Raw genomic sequence first — 20858 nt, forward strand, 5'->3', positions numbered from 1 at the left:
TGACCGAGGCCATGCGATTAAATAAGGAATGACCTTTGGAGTGGTGGGGTAGAAAACAAGCAGTTGGCAGCTGCAGATGTCAGGAACGAACGTTAAGGACTAGAATTGAATGAGAAGAGGAAATTTTGAACAAGTCAAGTCATCCCTGAAAAAAAAAAATCGCTTGAACTTTGAAATTGGTAAAGGGGGATATATGGGAGAATTTATTTTACATGATAGTATTGTTACATTCATTTATCCCTAGGAAATTATAGTTGTTATTCCATGTTAGTTTGTTTGTGTGCTTGCGTGTATGAGAGAGAGAGAGAGAGAGAGAGAGAGAGAGAGAGAGAGAGAGAGAGTGAGTTTGTGTGTGTATGTGTGAGAGATAGAGAGAGAGAGAGAGAGAGTGCATTGAAGTTGCCATGTAGAGACTGGATCAACAAGAACGCTAAACTGATTCATTTAAAAACATTGGCCTTAAAAATCCTTTCAGTATCAACTCTGATACGTGCAGTTGTAATACATAAAATTAAGTTTTAAACAGAAAGGAGAAAGTAGAAAGTCCTTCTTTCCGTCAACCTCGTTATCGGTAGGAAAAACTTCCACCCACTACTTCTACTGCTACTGTTTTTACCCCTGGATTTCCGGCCATATTTTTGAAGGCATTAAAGCAAAAAACTGGACGACTAAACTTTGATGTGTGGGAAAAATAGTGATTAAAAGGATGCTGAAGCGTTTGATCCATAGTTTAGACTTTCATTTCATTGAAATTCTTTGTAGAGTGTAGAATGTTAAAAGGTTGTTGGTTTTTATTAGTGTGATTATTTTTTTTTATTCTCTTTACACGATTTGTTTTTTAAACCCACTTTGTTAAAACTCAAACAAACAGGGTTTTAGTTTTTATTAACTAATCCTGTGCTTTGTATACAGATCGCTATTTTGGAGAGAGAAAGAACATGAATGTAAATCCAGTAGCGTGAAGAAATAAAACGAGTAAAAAATTCGTCGAAGTTTCTTCGGGACAATCGAGTTTTCTGTACACCGTATAATGCTGTACGAAACTCTCAACCACTGCCCAAGAAACTCTCAGCTGCGGCTATGAAACTTTTAATAACAGTCTGGTGGTGGCCTGTGTTGCACGATCATAGATAAATTTAACCATAAATAAAATACAAACTACTCAGGTTAAAGGGCTGTAATTTGGAGGATGGATGATCATCATAGCAATTTGCAACCCTCTAGACACAGTAGTTTTGAAGATGTGAGGGTGGACAGACAGAGCCATCTCAGTAGTTTTCTTTTACTAAAAACTAAAAGGTTCTTAAGAACTGTTTTGTCGTTAACGTATTTCCTAAAGTTTGATCGTACATTTCAAAATCATTTCCCACAGTTCTCTTCTATCTGGAACCACGAAAATTGTCAATAGAGTGGAGTCTTTATCATGATATAGTTCTTAGCAGAGCTTAAAAGAACTTGTATCTAATTCACATTCGCGGTTAAATCTTAAACGGTTATTTATATACTATTTCAATTTTGAAGAATTATTTATAAAATTATTTTCATGAGACTCCCCGAATTACAAAGAAAATCTGACTGATGGTTTGCGGGGTGGCGTCGTGTACTTACTAAGTATGTCCAGACAACAGCTCTTTTATGTAAAAGAGGATAATGGGCCTTAGTACTTCGCCAATTTAACTACTTTGTCAATTTCAGCAACCAAGAACTTTTAAATTCTTCGGAACACTAGATATCAAAAACAAGAAACTATGGCTCAGTAAAAATCAGTTCTTCCAGCACCGTTTGTTAATTTATTATTGTTTCTGTGACTTTTCCCGTTTATTAGTGACATGAATGGGATAATAAAATGAAAGAAAAAGTTAGATCCTTTGTTCGAATCGCAGCCACAAGAATATTTTTTTAAAATAATATCGTTACTACTGGATATAAAAAAGTATGGTATCTTTTCGAAGATTGGTTATCAGACAGAAAAGAGAATGATGTAAAAGCATGTGAGGTGAAGAATAAATAATTCAAATAAAAGGTTAAAGAAGAAAGAGTGAGGGAGAATGAAACGTTAGGGATTAATATTAAACAAGAGGTTTACTGGGAATACCGTACAGTATTTATGAATGAAAATGGATTTAGAGATGGGCTGTCGAGCAAATGGCTCTTTAAATAAAACTTTCAAATGGGGAGATGCGATATGAAGATGATATTGCCTCGTTTCGGTTGAGTGATGATTTCGAAGACTTGTCTCATGCAGACCTTGGAAGAGGGGCTGCACAGATTGATCCAAGAATTGAGAGTTAATGTGTACATGTCTCAGTTAGGAAAAATATGTTTTGAAAACGGTATGAAATAAAGTGTTAAAAGAAACTTGAAGATATAAAGAAGACGAGAGATAATGGATTACTAGTTAAATGGTGCATTGTGAGGGGAAAACATAATTAAAAGTGGCTGACTAAGATTTCATACACTTGCATGACGCCCTTTCATGAGAAAATACAGTATTTTCTGTCCGGAGGTAAATGCGGTAGCTGTTAGGAAAAGAGATCAAGATGTTTGAATGATTTTTCACCTGTCTGTGTAGTTTAAAGGATCAAGGAAAACTAAAATAAAGTGATTATGATTAAATATTACAGAGACAATACTGACTGGATTGCGCACCAATGGAATACTCACGTTGTCAGAAAAGGCGAAAGTAGGACGGTCAAAAGGGTCAGCGTGTTTCCGTAAATAGAATAGAAAAAAAGTCCAGTGAATAATTAGAACAGAGAGAATAAATAAGGCAAAATGTAACAGGATAATGATATCCAGAATGCAGAAAATACATGCACCATAAGAAAAAAAACTGCAGCAGGTACTGACGTACTATTGATGAGGTTGCCTTGTGGTTACATGAAGTATCATAAGATTGTGAAAGTTTTCACAAGGAAGCTATCATTGTGTTTTACTTCAACCTCTCCTCTTTTCGGGGTATGTGTTGTTGGTGAAGGTGCCAACCATTAGAAGAAACAACAACAATAATAATAATAATAATAATAATAATAATAATAATAATAATAATAATAATAATAATAATAATAATAATAAAGGTTAGCCCTTTACTCAAACAGGTTGCAGTTCCCAAACCACGAGAGCTTCCCAAAAAATAACAGCTAACAAAATTTATGGTAGATACAAGTAAAATCCTTTTATTGTTTTGAAGTAACAACGAGAACGTCCCTTTCACATGTATGATGGGAAGTCTGTGGAAAAGCGCAGAGGGATTTTCTCTGTTTTATTTTATTTTACTTTGCCTTTCCAATTCATTCCTATCTTGCGAAACGTGACATCAACCTTTGGAAATGGGAATCGAGTAAACTCGTTTCCTACGAGAGTCCAGTAAGTGAGAAAATCCTTTATCGGTTTATGAACGTCGTTGCTAAGAAAGGTCCCTTTATTGGATGGTAGTCATTGCGCCTGGATGTGAATACACAATTTAATTGACAAGATTCGGTGTTTATAATTTTCTATAGCAAGTAACAGTTAGTTGTGTTGTATGTAGTTTACTAGATGTGCTAGAAAATGATGAAGGTAATGAATATATTTAGGTAACCCAGTGTTTTCCATAACCGGCAAATCGACGAATCTGCCAGAAATGTACTTCTTCGGCGCTGGGAAAAAAGTTGTAAATGTATCATCGTAAATATAATTCAGCTTTTTTTTATGACAAGCGCGACCGCAATAATTTATAAAGATGTTCCAATATTTTCTTACAATGATTTTAAGCGAATTTCTGATAACATATGTCTTAACTATGAAAGTTGATTAGTACCAGACAACATTAGAGTTTAAAAATTGGTGTTAAATACATATAAATTTTTTATTGATACCGATTTCAAGTCAGTTTTTATCAACGTAAAATGTCTTACGAAAGAGGTCTCCCAGATCTCGAGATATACATGAACAATAAAATGAGTCTTTATAATTTTCTCACAATGAAAATCGCAACGGCTACGTTTCTGCTGTCCACAAATCTTGTCTTCGCACAATCTCATACTCGCAGGTATATATATATAATATATATATATATAATATTATATTATATATATATTATATATATATATATATATATACCCTTCGCAATATATACTAGAGGATTATATATATATATATATATATATATATATATATATATATATATATATATATATATATATATATATATATATATATACCCTTCGCACAATATCATACTCGCAGGGTATATATTATATATATATATATATATATTAATTATATATATTATATATATATATATATATATATAATATATATATAACATACCCTAGAACATATCATACTAGCAGATATATATATCTATATATATAGATATATAATAATAAATATATAATATATATATATATATATATATATATCTCTATATCATATATATATATATATATATATATATATATATATCTATATCTATATATCCCCCTAAAAATATATTTTTACATATTGTAAGTAAGCCTTAGGATTTTTATAATGTATTAGCTTACTTAGGTTAGCTTTTAAGTTCCTCTTTCATTTCTGAAGGCTGTAAAGTTCATTGTTAATTCGCCTTCTTGTTAGTAGGGGTCTCCTCACTCTAGTGGTATTTTTGTGTAGTCTTGTTGACTAATCCTCCCTGTTTCTCCCCTCCATATTTTGGCTTTGCTGAGTTGACTTGAGACCTGATTTCCAAGCTGCAGGCAGTTTGTATCTGCACCCTGACTTGTGAGCCTGCTATCTCTCTCGGATTTACAGCAAGTCTCAGAAAATATATATATCTTCAGCTGGCAGTTTCTCCACATCTCTGCCATTTTATTATTGCCTCTGGTGCAGTACTTGCCAGAGGGGCATCGCTTGGCGACGGTAAGGCGTGTCATCCATTTATTATAAAAAGTATTGACCAAGATTACTGTGATCACGGCGTCCATGATTATGAACAAGATGACTAGGATCACGGCTGCACTGCAGTAGTCAGATGAATTTTCTGATAGAGCTCTATAGTAATTGTATTGTGATTTGCCGTCCTCTGCCTTTATTGGAGTGCTTATGGGAGGAGACCTTCATCGTCTCATCATCATCCTTTAGAGTGTAAAATTCAGGTTATTCCTTTCTTTTGGTTATTTTCTATTCCTCTCTGGGCCCCCTTTCCTCCTTCAGAGGTTGAATGCGTTGCCTAATCATTTGGGTACATGTTGCGTAAGTGATTTTGTGATTTAATGTTAATGAAGAGGCCTAGTTATAACTTCCTGTATTTTATTTAATTATAATATATATTGAATTTTTTTCATTGTTTTGCTATCCCCCTTGAGTTATTCTTGTGCTGCATTTACCTGGGCTCGCTTACTGGATTGCTCCCTTTTGAACACCAAAGTTTGTGGTATTTTGATTATTTATGGTCCTGTAGACCTAGTGTATTGTGGTCCAACGAGGCCATTACAAGTGGCGACCTTTTTGCCAGGATTGATCGTATCCTGTGGTGTTCCTTTTGCAGTGCAAGGGTAATTCTTGGGGCGTTTTTAGTGTTAGGTGGCATGGTTACACCTCCTCAGTGTTTGGTTGGCTGGCATTATTTTGTTATAGGTAAAGTGTTGTAATTATTCATAATCAAAATGGAGGATACGAATGTCGTAGAGTTGCTTGAATGAGAGGGATGGCAGGATAGGTTGGCCGAATTAAACAAAGAGGAGTTAGAAAGTGTGGCAGATTTTTTCGAAGTGGTGAGAACGGTAACAATGAAGAAGGGTATACTATTGCTAAAGGTTTATGAGTGTGTTAAGGAGACTAAGACAGGAGCCAAACCCAAGGTTAGGAAAGAAGAGGTCTTGTCGGTAGAAATTTTGGATAGACAGATTAGTCTAAAACAAATGGAAATAGACCAGCAAAAAATGGTGTTTGAAGAGAGAGAGAGGGAAAGGAAGCATGAGTTAGCTAAGATGGCTTTGCAAACGCCGGGGTCACCAGGGTCTCCTTCTCGTGTTGAGGCTTCCTCCTCCTTCTCAAATTTAGCTCAGGCTTTGAAGTTTGTCCCGAACTTCCAGGAAGATAATGTTGCGGAGTTCTTTATGTCATTCGAAAGAATTGCTAATAAGTTAGAATGGCCTATTGGATTATGGACTACCCTTATCCAGAGTAAATTGATTGGGAAAGCCCAAAAGGTATATGTAACTTTGGAAGAAAATCTCTCCTCGGATTATGAAAGTGTAAAGGCGATAGTGTTGAAGGCATATGAGCTCGTGCCGGAGGCCTATCGGCAAAGGTTCTGGGATTTAAGGAAAAATGAAAATCAGACTTTCTTAGAACTTGCAAGGAGTAAAGAGCAATTTGCTACCGATTGGTTGAAATCTAAAGAGGTGGACGATTTTGATAAGTTAAAGCAGTTGCTGTTGGTTGAAGAGTTTAAAAGTTGTACTCCTGATCGTTTGAAGGTTCATTTGGAGGAGTTGAAATTAGATTCCCTTCAGGAGGTTGCTGTGGCATCAGATGAGTACTTTTTGTCTCATAAAGATACTATGAAAGAGACGTTATCTAAGGAAAGATCACGTTGGGGTTATTCTGAGAGATCTGGTAATTTTAATAATCGAAAGAATGTTTCTCAGAATGTTCAATTAAATAAGGGTTCTCAGAATGTTCAATCAAATAAGGTTTCTCCGAATGGTCAATCAAAGGTGTGGAACTCGCAGAATAACAAACTTAGGGAGTCGGGTGTTTATGATCCACAAAAGCTTAGGTATTTGACGTGCTTTTTCTGTAATAAGCGGGGTCATATCAAAAGAATGTGTAATGCTTGGAAAAAGGTACGTAACAGTAAAGTTAATCCGATGATGGCGGTTGAGAAAAGTGCTAGTCAGGTTGGATCTCTGCCCTCTCCGACTCAATGACTAAGAAAGTCAGAGACTGGTAGTTCCTTCTGTGATTTTCTGGCCGTGGGGGAAGTCTCGCTGAATGGTGAAGGCCAAGGGAGGAAAGTGAATATTTTACGTGATACCGGAGCAGCACAATCATTAATTCTTAGAGATTCGGTCCCGAATGATTTTGTGTATGAGAATCGGGAGTTTGTTATTTTGAGTGGTTTTCCGGACACTGTAAAATCGTATCCAATTGGTCTATTTCATCTTAGTTGTCCTTATTTTTCGGGGAATATCCGTTTGGCTATTGTTGATAAATTTCCGATTAAAAAGGTGGATGTGGTTCTCGGAAATGAGATTGTGTATGAGAATAAGTACGTGCCAATTGTGATTAATCCGGATGTGGAAGTAGCGGTAGTCACTCGTGCTAAAGCAAAGGCTGTTGACGCTGCAGAGTCAACAGTCTACGTTGATTTGAGTAGTTTAGGACGTAGTGATGTAGCTGTAGATAGTAGTAGTGTTAGATTAAAACCCAATTGGACTGTTAAAGAACTTGTTTCGGCTCAGAAAAAGGAGTTTGGTAGTTTCCCTATTGAGTCTGGTGAGATAGCGAACGTGACAGTTCCTATGTTTAAGGTAATTAATAGCATATTATATAGAGTAAGTAGACCAATGCATGCCTCGGGGGAGGATTACGAAATTATTAGACAGATTGTAGTTCCTGAATGTTACCGTCATGAGTTGATGTCATTAGCTCACGAGAATGTGATGGCGGGACATTTTGGTATTCACAAAACTGTCGGTAGGTTATTGAATAATTTCTTTTGGCCTAAGTTGAAAGGTGATGTAAAAAAATTTGTTAATAGTTGTGAAGTTTGTCAGAGAGTCGGCAAACCTAATCTACCTATTCCAAAGGCTCCATTGATACCTATCCCTGTTGTGTCTGAACCTTTTCGTGAAGTGTTAATTGATGTTGTTGTTCCTCTCCCAAAGTCAAAGAGTGGAAATGAGTATATTTTCACTATTATGGATCGTATGTCTCGGTACCCCGAGGCAATCCGCTTGCGGTCCATAAGGAGTGAAAAGATTGTAGAGGCATTAATAGGTTTCTTTTCAAAATTTGGTGTCACGAAAGTAATTCATCTGACTGCGGTACTAATTTCACGAGTCGTTATTTTAAGCAGAAAATGACTGAATTGGGCATTAAACATGTAACGTCCTCGCCTTATCATCCAGAGTCACAGGGTGCCTTGGAACGTTTTCACCAAACTATGAAAAGTATGTTAAAGAAATATTGTATTGTGAATGGGGCTGAATGGGATAAAAACCTTCCCTTCCTCTTATTCGCTTTCCGCTCTATTCCTGGTCAATCTCTCGGTCTCTCTCCTTTTAATTTGATTTTTGGACATTCTGTAAGGGGTCCGCTGGATATGGTGAGAGAGGCTTGGGAGGGAGATGCCCCAGATTTGAATCTGTTTGATTACCTTAATAATTTGAATGCTAAATTAACCAGGGCTTGGTCTTTTGCAGGTGAGAATTTGTTGAAAAGTCAGAAGAAAATGAAATTTTATTTTGACAGAAAGACTGTGACCCGGGACTTCGACGTAGGACAGAAGGTACTGGTTCTGTTACCTATCCCAGGTAATTCTCTAAAAGCTACCTTCCAGGGACCATGGAAGGTATTGAAGAAGGTAAATAATGTTAACTTCTTGGTGGAAACCCCCGATAGGAGAAGGCCTCATCAATTAGTACATATAAATATGATGAAAGCTTTCCATGAAAGAGAGAAGGTTAGGCCAATTGCGGCTCTTCGTGACAGTAGAAATGACTTTGTCGCTAATAATGCTTCTTTTTCAGATGAGCATAATAATGATTCCTTTTCAGAGGACAGGGACGTTTACTTGAAAGATAGTGAATGGCTGGCAGGTAATGTCGAGGCTTTAGAAAATTTACCTCAGATGTTGAGTCACTTGGGTAAGGATGAGCAACAATCCTTGAGAAATTTGGTTTTAAAATATAAGGACTTGTTTTCTAATGTGCCCGGCAAGACCACGATCTTGCAGCATGACGTGGACGTAGGGGACGCCACGCCCGTGAAGCAGGCTCCTTATAGGTTGAACCCAAAAAAGAATGAAATTGTTGCTAGAGAGGTTGAGTATATGCTCAAGCATAATTTAATTGAGCCGAGTTGTAGTCCTTGGTCATCTCCGGTTGTGTTGGTAAAGAAATCGGACGGAGACTATCGTCTTTGTTTTGATTACAGGAAGCTTAATGAGGTGACCAAGGCTGATAGTTTTCCATTGCCTCGAGTGGAAGATTGCATCGATCGTATGGGTCGTGCTAAGTATATTACGATATTTGACTTATTAAAAGGATATTGGCAGGTGCCTCTGTTGGAAAGGGCCAGAAGTGTTTCGGCTTTCGTAACACAACAGGGGTTATTTCAGTGTAAAGTAATGCCCTTTGGCATGAAAAATGCTGCTGCCACCTTTCAGAGACTTATGAATTCGTTGGTTAGTGGTCTAGAGGGGTGTGTAGTGTATATTGATGACTTGGTTATTTTTAGCGACGACTGGCAGTCGCACCTGAAGAGAATTGAGGCCTTATTCAAAGTACTTAGGAAAGCAGGCCTGGTTATTAATTTAAGAAAGTCGGATTTCGCAAAAGCAAAGGTGGTATATCTTGGACATGAGATAGGAGCAGGTATGGTAGCTCCTAAGGAGGCTAACATTGAAGCCATTCGTAAGGTAGAGGTTCCTAAATGTAGGAAAGATTTGCGAAGGGTATTGGGGATGGCAAGCTATTATCGTAGATTCATTCGTAATTTTTCAGACATTGCGGAACCTCTTACTGCTTTGTTGAAGAAAAATGTTACCTTCGTTTGGAGTAAGGAGGCTCAGGAGGCATTAGAGAAGATAAAACTGATCCTCATTAGTCGGCCTTTGTTAACTGCTCCCAATTTTGACACTCCATTCCAGCTTACCACTGATGCGAGTGATGTGGTGCGGTATTGAGTCAGGCTGACGGAAATGGTATCATCCACCCGGTGGCGTATTTTTCTAAAAAGCTCACTTTGCCTCAAAGAAAATATTCCACAATCGAGAAGGAGACGTTGGCCTTGATCTTAGCATTAACTCATTTTAATGTCTATCTCTCCTCCTCAGGTGTGCCCATTAAAGTTTGTACGGACCATAATCCCTTAACGTTCTTGAATCGGTACAAGAATAAAAATCAGAGATTGATGCGCTGGAGTATTTTGGTCCAAGAATTCGATCTACAGTTTAAGCATATCCCAGGTAAAGAGAATATGGTGGCCGATGCATTGTCCCGGCTGGCAGAGTAAGTGCGAACGAGGTAATTATAAGGGAAGGGTTTTTTCTTTACCTGTTGGTAAGTTTCCTGTCACTCGTATTTCCTAGTTGAGTATTAATCGTTATTTTTATATGGTTTCTTTTATTTTAGTGTGATGGTTGAACAAATTATGATTTAATATAACATTCCAATGTTGGATATAATAACGGTTGATTATATTATTGGATATGATAGATGGATGTTGACCATCTGTAAGATAATTGTTAGTTGATGGATTCAACTGTTATGCTATAGGTTAATTTATGCCTTTAATTGCTTTTGGAGGTGGTGAAGTTTATAATGAACTGGTGTTATTTCTGTGATTGAATTATGCTTAAAACTGAGGTTGCATAAAAATTAGCTGGTTATGTGTGGTGGTTTAGGTATTTATGAATGATCCTATATTGGACTCGTGTTTTAGGCGATGGTATTTATTACGTTAGTTGGGTATGTAAATTAGGTTAAGATTTTTTTGTGACAAACTGATTTGTTTATACACCCCTTTGTCAGGAGAGTGTGGACTCCAAATTATTGTTAATAGTGCTTAAAAGTGCTGTGTTAGTGCTGTAACATGTTATGTGTTCAAGACACTTGGGTGCAAGGTTAATGTACAGGTGTTATAATGGTGTAAGGTCAATGTACGTGTGCTATGAAGGTTGTGCTGTGAAAAAGAACAGCTAAGGTGTATGATATTTTTGGGACATTTAATCATTATACCTTCGCGGCTTTGAACAATTCACAAGGAACGAGGAACCTTTCCCTTTACATACCTTGTCATTCTGGTGTGAACAGCAGAATGGTGTACTATTTATATTTGACGAAGGATGTGGTGTATATTTAAGGTAGCCTATGAGGCATTAAGGATGTCGCATATTAGTTTAAGTATTTACAAGTTACCCAAGTAATGAATCCTTTATTTGGACACTATATTTTGTTGGTGATTAGTGTATGACAATTTGGTTTTATAGTATATATCATTTTTCTTAGTTGCCACTCCCTCTCCTCTTGCAACCTAGGTGATCCCTTATTGTGATAATCAATTATTGATACAGGTTGTCTTATGATTTTAGTCCTAGGTGAAGGACTTGGTGCAATTATTTAGTGTATGGTGTTAAAGTGACTTTTCATTTGTTAACATTTGTAATTCATTTGTTAATTGTTTATATTATATTTCAAGTGTGTATATTGGATACTTGATTCCCTTAACTTTAACGTAAACTTTTGCATATTTGTTTTAACTTTTGCAATTTTGTCTGGGAAAATTTTTTTTTTTTTTTCTCTGGGTGAGGAGGTGTAAGTAAGCCTTAGGATTTTTATAATGTATTAGCTTACTTAGGTTAGCTTTTAAGTTCCTCTTTCATTTCTGAAGGCTGTAAAGTTCATTGTTAATTCGCCTTCTTGTTAGTAGGGGTCTCCTCACTCTAGTGGTATTTTTGTGTAGTCTTGTTGACTAATCCTCCCTGTTTCTCCCCTCCATATTTTGGCTTTGCTGAGTTGACTTGAGACCTGATTTCCAAGCTGCAGGCAGTTTGTATCTGCACCCTGACTTGTGAGCCTGCTATCTCTCTCGGATTTACAGCAAGTCTCAGAAAATATATATATCTTCAGCTGGCAGTTTCTCCACATCTCTGCCATTTTATTATTGCCTCTGGTGCAGTACTTGCCAGAGGGGCCTCGCTTGGCGACGGTAAGGCGTGTCATCCATTTATTATAAAAAGTATTGATCAAGATTACTGGGATCACGGCGTCCATGATTATGAACAAGATGACTAGGATCACGGCTGCACTGCAGTAGTCAGATGAATTTTCTGATAGAGCTCTATAGTAATTGTATTGTGATTTGCCGTCCTCTGCCTTTATTGGAGTGCTTATGGGGGGAGACCTTCATCGTCTCATCATCATCCTTTAGAGTGTAAAATTCAGGTTATTCCTTTCTTTTGGTTATTTTCTATTCCTCTCTGGGCCCCCTTTCCTCCTTCAGAGGTTGAATGCGTTGCCTAATCATTTGGGTACATGTTGTGTAAGTGATTTTGTGATTTAATGTTAATGAAGAGGTCTTGTTATAACTTCCTGTATTTTATTGAATTATAATATATATTGAATTTTTTTCATTGTTTTGCTATCCCCCTTGAGTTATTCTTGTGCTGCATTTACCTGGGCTCGCTTCCACCTTAGTGGATTGCTCCCTTTTGAACACCTAAGTTTGTGGTATTTTTTGATTATTTTATGGTCCTGTAGACCTAGAGTGTATTGTGGTCCAACGAGGCCTTACACATATATATATATATATATATATATATATATATATAGATATATCTGTATAGATATATATAGATTATATAGATTATATAGAGATATATAGATTTATATAGATATATATAGATATATATAGATATATATAGATATATATATGTATATAGATATATATATATAGAATCTATATATATAGATATATAGAGATATATATATAAGATATATATATATATATAGATATCTATATAGATATATATATAGATACATATGAATAGATATATATATATTATAGATAGAATATATATATAATATATATAAGATATCTAATATATATATATAATATATATAATTAGTTATATCTTATATAGTATATATATCTATATATATATATAGATAATATATATAGATATTTCTATAGAATTATATTATATCTATATATATATGATAGATATATATTATATAGAGAATAGATGATATATATAATATATATATTCTATATATATATATAGATAGTAGATAGTAGGAGATAGTATATATAGGTATATATATATATATATATATATATATATATACTATAATATATATATATTAATTATATAGATATCATAATATATATATATATATATATATATATATATCTATATAGTATATATATATAGGACTATATATCATGATTAGATATATATATATATATCTATATATTATATACCTAATATATAATAGATATATATATAGATAAGATAGATATATATATAATATATAGAAGATAGAATATATATATAGATCTATAGATATATACTATATATATATATATATTATAGATATATATAGATATAGCTATATATATTTATATATATTATATAATCTATTATACTATACATATATATATATATAATATATATATATATATATATATTATATCTATATCTAATTATATATATATATATCATCTATATATGCTCTATAGATATATATATCTCTATATATATATAGATATATAATATTATCATATCTATATATATATATATCTATAATATATATAGAATATATCTATATCTCTATATATATAGATATATTATCTATATATTCTATATATATATATTAGTATATATATAACTATCCTATATATATATATATCTTATATAATATATAATATACTATATATATATATATATCTATATATATATATAGATATATACATATATTATATATATATAGATATATAATCTATATATTATATCTATGATATTATATATAGATATTTATATAGATATATCTATAATTAATATTCTATCTATATATGTAATAAATATATGGATATATATATATATATAATATGTCTATATAGATAATATATATTATTAGAGTAAAAATTTTTTATTAGATATTATATATATCTATATATATATATATAATATATCTATATATATCTATATATATTTTAGTATATATATATATCTATATATCTATACATATATAATAGTATTATATATAATATAATTTTATATATATATCTATATATCTATAATATATATATATATATATTATAGTATATAATATATCATATATATATATATATATATTATTATATATATATATATGTATGTTTTCAATTGAACAATGCAAAAACAAAACGCACAAACACATACAAACAAGAGAAAATAAGTTTACGTACAAAAAAAAATTTAATCTCTAAATACATTCAAACTATTTATAATAAATATTTGAAATATGAAAATTTTTGATATTTTTCTTTTATAGTGGAAAATAAATTGTTTCTCATTAGGCTTCGATAACATTTATAAAAATGTATTAAGTTGCATAATAATGAAAGGGAGATGGAGATAAATTGCCCTGGTCCTTCGCATAACCCCTAGGATAGTGTCAGCTGTTTTCCTATTGACACCAGAAGAGTCGGAGGATGCAGACCCACTAGGATAAGAACTATGAGGAAGGAGGGAGGATGGAGATAACAAGACTTTTGCGGAAGAGAGAGCACAGGAAAGACAGGAGTGTGGAATTACGCTGAATTACTTTCCATCACTTGGCGTTGTAGGTGGTGATATTATGTGTATAAGGTGAAATGTTTGATATAGTCAGTGAATCTAGTCTACAGATTTCAGCATCCAATTTGCAATGTAATCTCTCTGCATAAATCATTCGCATATTATTATTCAAGAATATATACAAAAAAATTTTGAATTAAAATTACACATTATTGAAAATGTTTGAAGAGAATTAAAATAAGCAGATTTGGTCTGTGGAGTTCAGCACACGATGATACAATTACTATGTAAAATTTCAAATGTTTCCGTTTACTCGAGGAGTAAGCCTACAAACTACTTTTGTTGTTGTTGGGGGGGGGGGTGTTGTAGGAAAGGTCTATGGTAGAGCGTAAAAAGGTCTGAGAAAGGTGTTATGCGTTGAGCTAAAGATACAGGAATTTTAGGATATGATATTTATAATTTATTTATCAGAATGAAAACGTAAGAAATAAATAATGTGCATGTTATACAGTACAGCAAAGTTATTTCTAATGAAATATACCGTATTTATTTTAATTTTCGCTGATGAAACAAGGCTTTACTTGACCGTAGATTTTAGCATGTCTGAATATAGTTGGTAAACTGAGTTTAGGCTATATTTCTCTGTTCGATTATTTTTGCGTTTCCACTTATCACTAAGAATATATGAACGTGTTTGATTTGTGTTCTTTCTATTTGATCCTTGTTGTTGGTATAAGTAGCACCAAGTATGAGTATTAATTACAAAGACCACTTGACGTTAAGTTAGGAATATAATGGAAACTCTTGCACGTGTCCAGAGTAATTCTAGACACCATATTAAAATATATTATTAATTCGTTCTAATCCATCTCTGGACTCAAAACAAGAACTTTGAACAAACATCTCACAAGCAACAAAGACAAACGGATCTGGTATGAAGATTTAAAGACACGATTCTATTCAATAATACTTTTTTGTTTATTCAAGATGCAATAAAATAGAATGTTTCTCGATATAAAGGTATATATACATATTCATACATGTGTGTAAGTACTTTAATTCTCAGCAGAGTATGAGTGTCGCTATTATGATTAACTATCTAATCTTATCGTTACAATATCTTTCACAAAAATAGAAAAGGCAAAGATTTTACAGGTTCTTTCATATAGAAAGTTCTACATGGAAACTGTACATTTTCGTATTACCATCAAAGAGTCATAAAACCAGAACCCTATCACCAACATCTGGGAAATATCCCGAAATTGATAGCTTTTTCGTAGCTGTCCTGAGGTATAACTTTCCATTAATATAATAAGTCGCAAGTTGTACCAGAGGCTTTAGAAATTGCAATCATGACCTTTATGAGGCATAGTCATTCATAGTATAAAAAAGCCGACAATCTCTACTGCAAATCTTTTTTGCTATTGGATGAAATGTATAAAGGCAATACAGAGCAGATTTTCATACTCTGAAAAATGCTTAAGTACTTTGCACACCTAAAATCTCACTTCCTATAAACTGAAATTCCCAAGAACTACCTTTGAATTCGTCTTAAGAAAGACAAACATGCAAAAGTAATAATCGTTTAAACCTGGAGTACAAACGAAGTACAAAATTAATACAGGAAATATTTCCCATGAAAAAATGGTGAGTAAAATAATAATGGGTCGGTCTTCAACAGATCACAAAGCGATTTGAAAATATCTTTTCGAAAATATTTTTTTCGAAAATCTGAACATGAAGTTTTTATAAAGAAGCCAAAGAGTGAAAACTTCATCGACACTGAGCAAAAGGAATACTCTTACTTTACAAATCCAGAGCCATTTTCACCTTCAAAATAGAAGGAAGGTCTTGTGAGGCCAGCAATGAATGCTGCCTAAATTGCAAATACTGCCTGACAACGTCAAAGTGAACATGACCCTCCCCTCCCTCCTGTTTTTGGAATATAACTTTAGACTTTCACCGTCCAATTAATGACTTTTCTGCTAAAAATGTGTGCCGTAAGGATGGATATCAGGCGGCCTGTATTTCACGCATGGAATAAATCCTGCCGCCGTTCATAAAGGAAGATAGATTTATCATGATGTCTAAAATCATTACTACTCTAAAATTCGTTAAAAATGCCAGTTATTGGAAAGAGGAAGAGAAAACTATTTTGTTTTTCCAAGAAGAAGAAAACAAATATGCTAAAGTTTCCCCTTTCACTTTCAGCTGATTTCGCTTTTATTAAATTTGCGCTAACTTGTACGTTATTTGCATTATTCTCTCCGCTAAGCCGGGATGCATTGAATTTCCCTCTGAAACTCTTTTATGCTTTGTACATATAATCTGGATACAGCTCATTTCCGTTCATATCGAGGACATGTATTCCAATAACTTTGCTGCACCACTTTCATTCTCACTTATTATGCTATTTGTTATTAATAGAATTTATGATAAACTGCCATTTCTTTATCATAATCGAAACATAAAATGAATGCTTGCCACAACATATTGTTTTTTTTCAGGGTTTTGGGGAAGGGTCTCCTAAACGCCTGGAGTTTATTTTGTGGTTCAAGTACATATGTGTATGTGTGTGTGTGCAATGCTAGGTGGTTTTCGTACCTACATATGTTTGTGATTATGCTTCTTCAGGGCTGATAAATCAAATCTCATCTCTACAACAGAAATAGTTTGGTGTGTCATCATCAGTTGGAGGTCACAAAATTTTTATGGAGGCTTCAGTTTCATTGGATACAAGCCTGAGTACAGAGGTATTTGACATGATACTCGCAATATAATCCAAATACTCGAGTTGAAGGTGAAGTTTTAGTAATTTTTACGTGGACACTACACATTAAACATTTCCATCTCTGTTGAATTTACTAACAGTAGCAAAACATGTTTTTAACTTGAAATCAAAGGCCTAAATTATTTTTATTAATTACAAAATAACGATTCTTCCCGTACAATAAATTTGAACATATTAGAAACAAAATATGTAAAATACAGCAATTTCTTAAAACGTGGTGAGTATGTGAAGCTCTTCTGTAAGTAAAAAGGCCACCCCGATATATTTGCAACACTCAATCTGAGCGCACATCAATATCACTTTATGAATCATTGTTGCCAACGTTAGTATTGTAAAGGCCAAAGCACAATATCAGATCCTTGTAAATTCAAATCTTAAGTACGGAAGGTGCTATGCAATAAGAAATCAAAACACTAAATAAGCTAAAAGTAAAACGTGGGTACACGAAACAAACATTACTTTCCAAACAGTAACCATGGATTTTACAGCTAACGAACGATAACACCTGTTTATAATAGTTAAATTATTCATAAATATCTAATCGCACAAAATTTATTATATAATCATTAGCATAATATATATTGAAGGATAGCAAAGGAAAAAAATTCCAAGCACATTTTAAAATGAAATATGCCAGGGTGGAACAGCAAACCTAGACTAAATCGATTTATTAAGATTCCTTCAGACACCGCAGCCTTTCCTCAATTTGCTGCAATATTCCGTCACTTTTCCCTGCCAATACGCGTCGCATCCCTAAGAGCCTCCCAAGCAAGGATGTTTGATTTGGATATTATTATTTGATTTCCAAAGTTCGTGCCTGCAGGCGAGGATTCAATGTGCACTCCTGCGTGAACGCTGCTATAACTTACTGACGTGTCAAGAATTGACAAGCAGGCTGAAGATGAGACGCGCATTCAAGCGATATTTATTCGAGACTTGAAGCAGAATGATGCTTAGATAGATATCATATAGATAAACTCAAAAGCAGTCGGTGTGTGATAGTTTATAAATGCTGCATGCGTTCGAAATAGATATTGTCATTGTATTCGATAACAACCTTTGGATAAAATTCATAAAAAAAATTCCGAGAAACGAGATAAAATATATACCTTTAAATGAAGAAGGTTACAGGGCAATGTGTAAGGAATTTAGCATAAAAAGGATACGCAAGTATGGAAAATATAACCTGATGACCGCATCTAGAGGACTACGTGGCAAACTTATTATATGCATATGCATACATACATACATGCATACATTAACTGACACCGTAGCATAAAATACAAGTTAGTTCAATTCCTTATGTTCTATTTACACGCGAAGAGAATTTAACATACTTCAGTACACTACTCCCATCAACAATTCACAAGTACACATTATGTAGTACTTTTGAGCTATGGTTTATATGGCTTTCAATGAAATGACATAAAGATAAATATGTGAGAATAATCTACATGTTATCTTTGTACACGGATATATAATAAATTATAGTCTCTCCATGGACAATAGTACAAAGCATACGAAAGCACATTAACTTTTATAGAAAACATAGAATTAATAATGAACGGATCTTACACAGAGCACGAAAAGATTTAAAAAAAAAACACTTGTGAGTTAAACACAGATTTTATAAAGAAGCTCAGTTGTGGAAACTTCATCAACAAAGATCAAAAGGAAACTACCCAAATCCGGACCCACTTTCACCTTCAAAATGGAGGGAGGGTAGGTCTTGTGAGGCCAGCAATGAATGCCGCCTAAATCGCAAATTCTGGCTGACAACGTCAAAGTGAACAGGACCTTCCCCTGCCTCCTGTTTTGGGAATATTACACTTTCACCGTCCAATTAATGACTTTCCCGCTAAAAATGCCTGCTGCAAGGTTGCATATGAGGCGGCCTGTATTTCACGAATGGAAAAAAAGCCTGTCGTCATTCATAAAAAAGGGAGATAATGAACATGTCATATATGCAGGCAAATAAATTTATCATGACGGTTAAAACCGATATCGCTTTTAAAAAACGTCGCAAAATTGCAGGTCCTGGAAAGAGGAAGAGAAATGAAAGCCTTGTAGTTAGGTTTCTGAAGTAGTCAAAAGTATTTATTGTCCGTAGAAGAAAACCAATATACAGAAGTTTTCAGTTTTACCTTCAGCTGATTCGCTTTTATCCAATTTGCCCAAACTTGTTATACGCTATTTGCAGTACTTTTCTCCTAAGTCGGGATGCGTGGAACTTCCCACTTAAATCCTTTTCCTTGTACACCTAATCCGGATTCAGATTATTTCCTTTCATATTTCGGACAACATATTTTTACTCACTTGACTCCACGACTTTTATTCTCCTTTATCATGGAATTTGTTATAAGACGAACTTTTGAAAAAATTTCCCCTTCTTTTATATCATCGAAACATGAATTAGAGGCTTTGACCAACAGATTGTTTCTATATGGTTGTGGTGAAGGGTCTCCCGAAAGCCTGGAATTTGTTTTGGAGTTCAAGTCCAAACGCCTTCAAAATTTCATTTGTGTGTGTGTGTGTGTGTTGGGTGGTTCTCTTATATTTCTAGGACATATTTTCGCTAAGAAAATTATTAGCGTCGAAAACAAAAGTCAGTATGGTAACCACAAACGGCATTCATATCTAAAGTTTAAATATGGATGCTGAGATAAAGTCAGCCATTCGAGTGTGTTTAGACGTAAGAGGATACAACCAAACGCAGAACAGATGCGATGACTGTGTCTTCAATAGAATGTATTCATTCATTTTTAAAAGCTGTAAATCCTACAAGGTTATCCATATCGTCTACTAACAGGGCAATGTTGTGATGATCGCATTTCTATACTAGCTTTGGACCTAAATGAAGGGTTTGGGTAAAAATTTGATTTTTCAGTCATCTTCACGCCATCCATTCGGAAAAGAGTATCGGATGAACATTTGGACATGAGCTTTTTCATCTCGGTCATTAGCTGATAAACGAACAACTGGGAAACTCCACGAGTAGTGTGTTTTATATAAAGCAAAAACACTGGCTTACTGAGTTACACTTTGGCTAAATGACAAATAGCTGATCCAAGGTAAAACGGAAAGCAAGGTGTAACTGAATCGGAATTGCTTTTGTCTATCTTTCTTAAGGTATCCTTTTCTGAAAAGGGTAATCTAGAAACATTTTGTTAGCCTTTTGGTCTAAACACTTCTGTCAGTACTTACTGAATCTATCTCACACTGAGATATGTTTTGGAAGACAACCAAATATGTCTCCCATGGATGACGATGAAAATGCGCATGAAAAATGTAATTTATAAACGAGTCTTAGTGGAAATTAGCTCATAAGGTGAGGAGATCAAGTGATCTATGGGCTTGCCATTTCTTGCTGAAATTCTACCATGTGTTAGTATATGTTTCTTATCGAGCTCACTATAAGATTACAGGTATCTCAATAAAATCATAAATGAATTAAGGGTGAAAAGGTCAGGCAAATAGGAATTATGCTCTTCCATTTCCGCCTACCTTCATTAAAACACTAAGCCACTAAACCAAGTACGAGAAAAACCCCCGGGTAGAATTTTAAACCAAGATTTATGCTTCGTAGTGGTAGAT

Source organism: Macrobrachium nipponense, chromosome 3 (assembly GCF_015104395.2).
Source record: "Macrobrachium nipponense isolate FS-2020 chromosome 3, ASM1510439v2, whole genome shotgun sequence".
NCBI lineage: Eukaryota > Metazoa > Arthropoda > Malacostraca > Decapoda > Palaemonidae > Macrobrachium > Macrobrachium nipponense.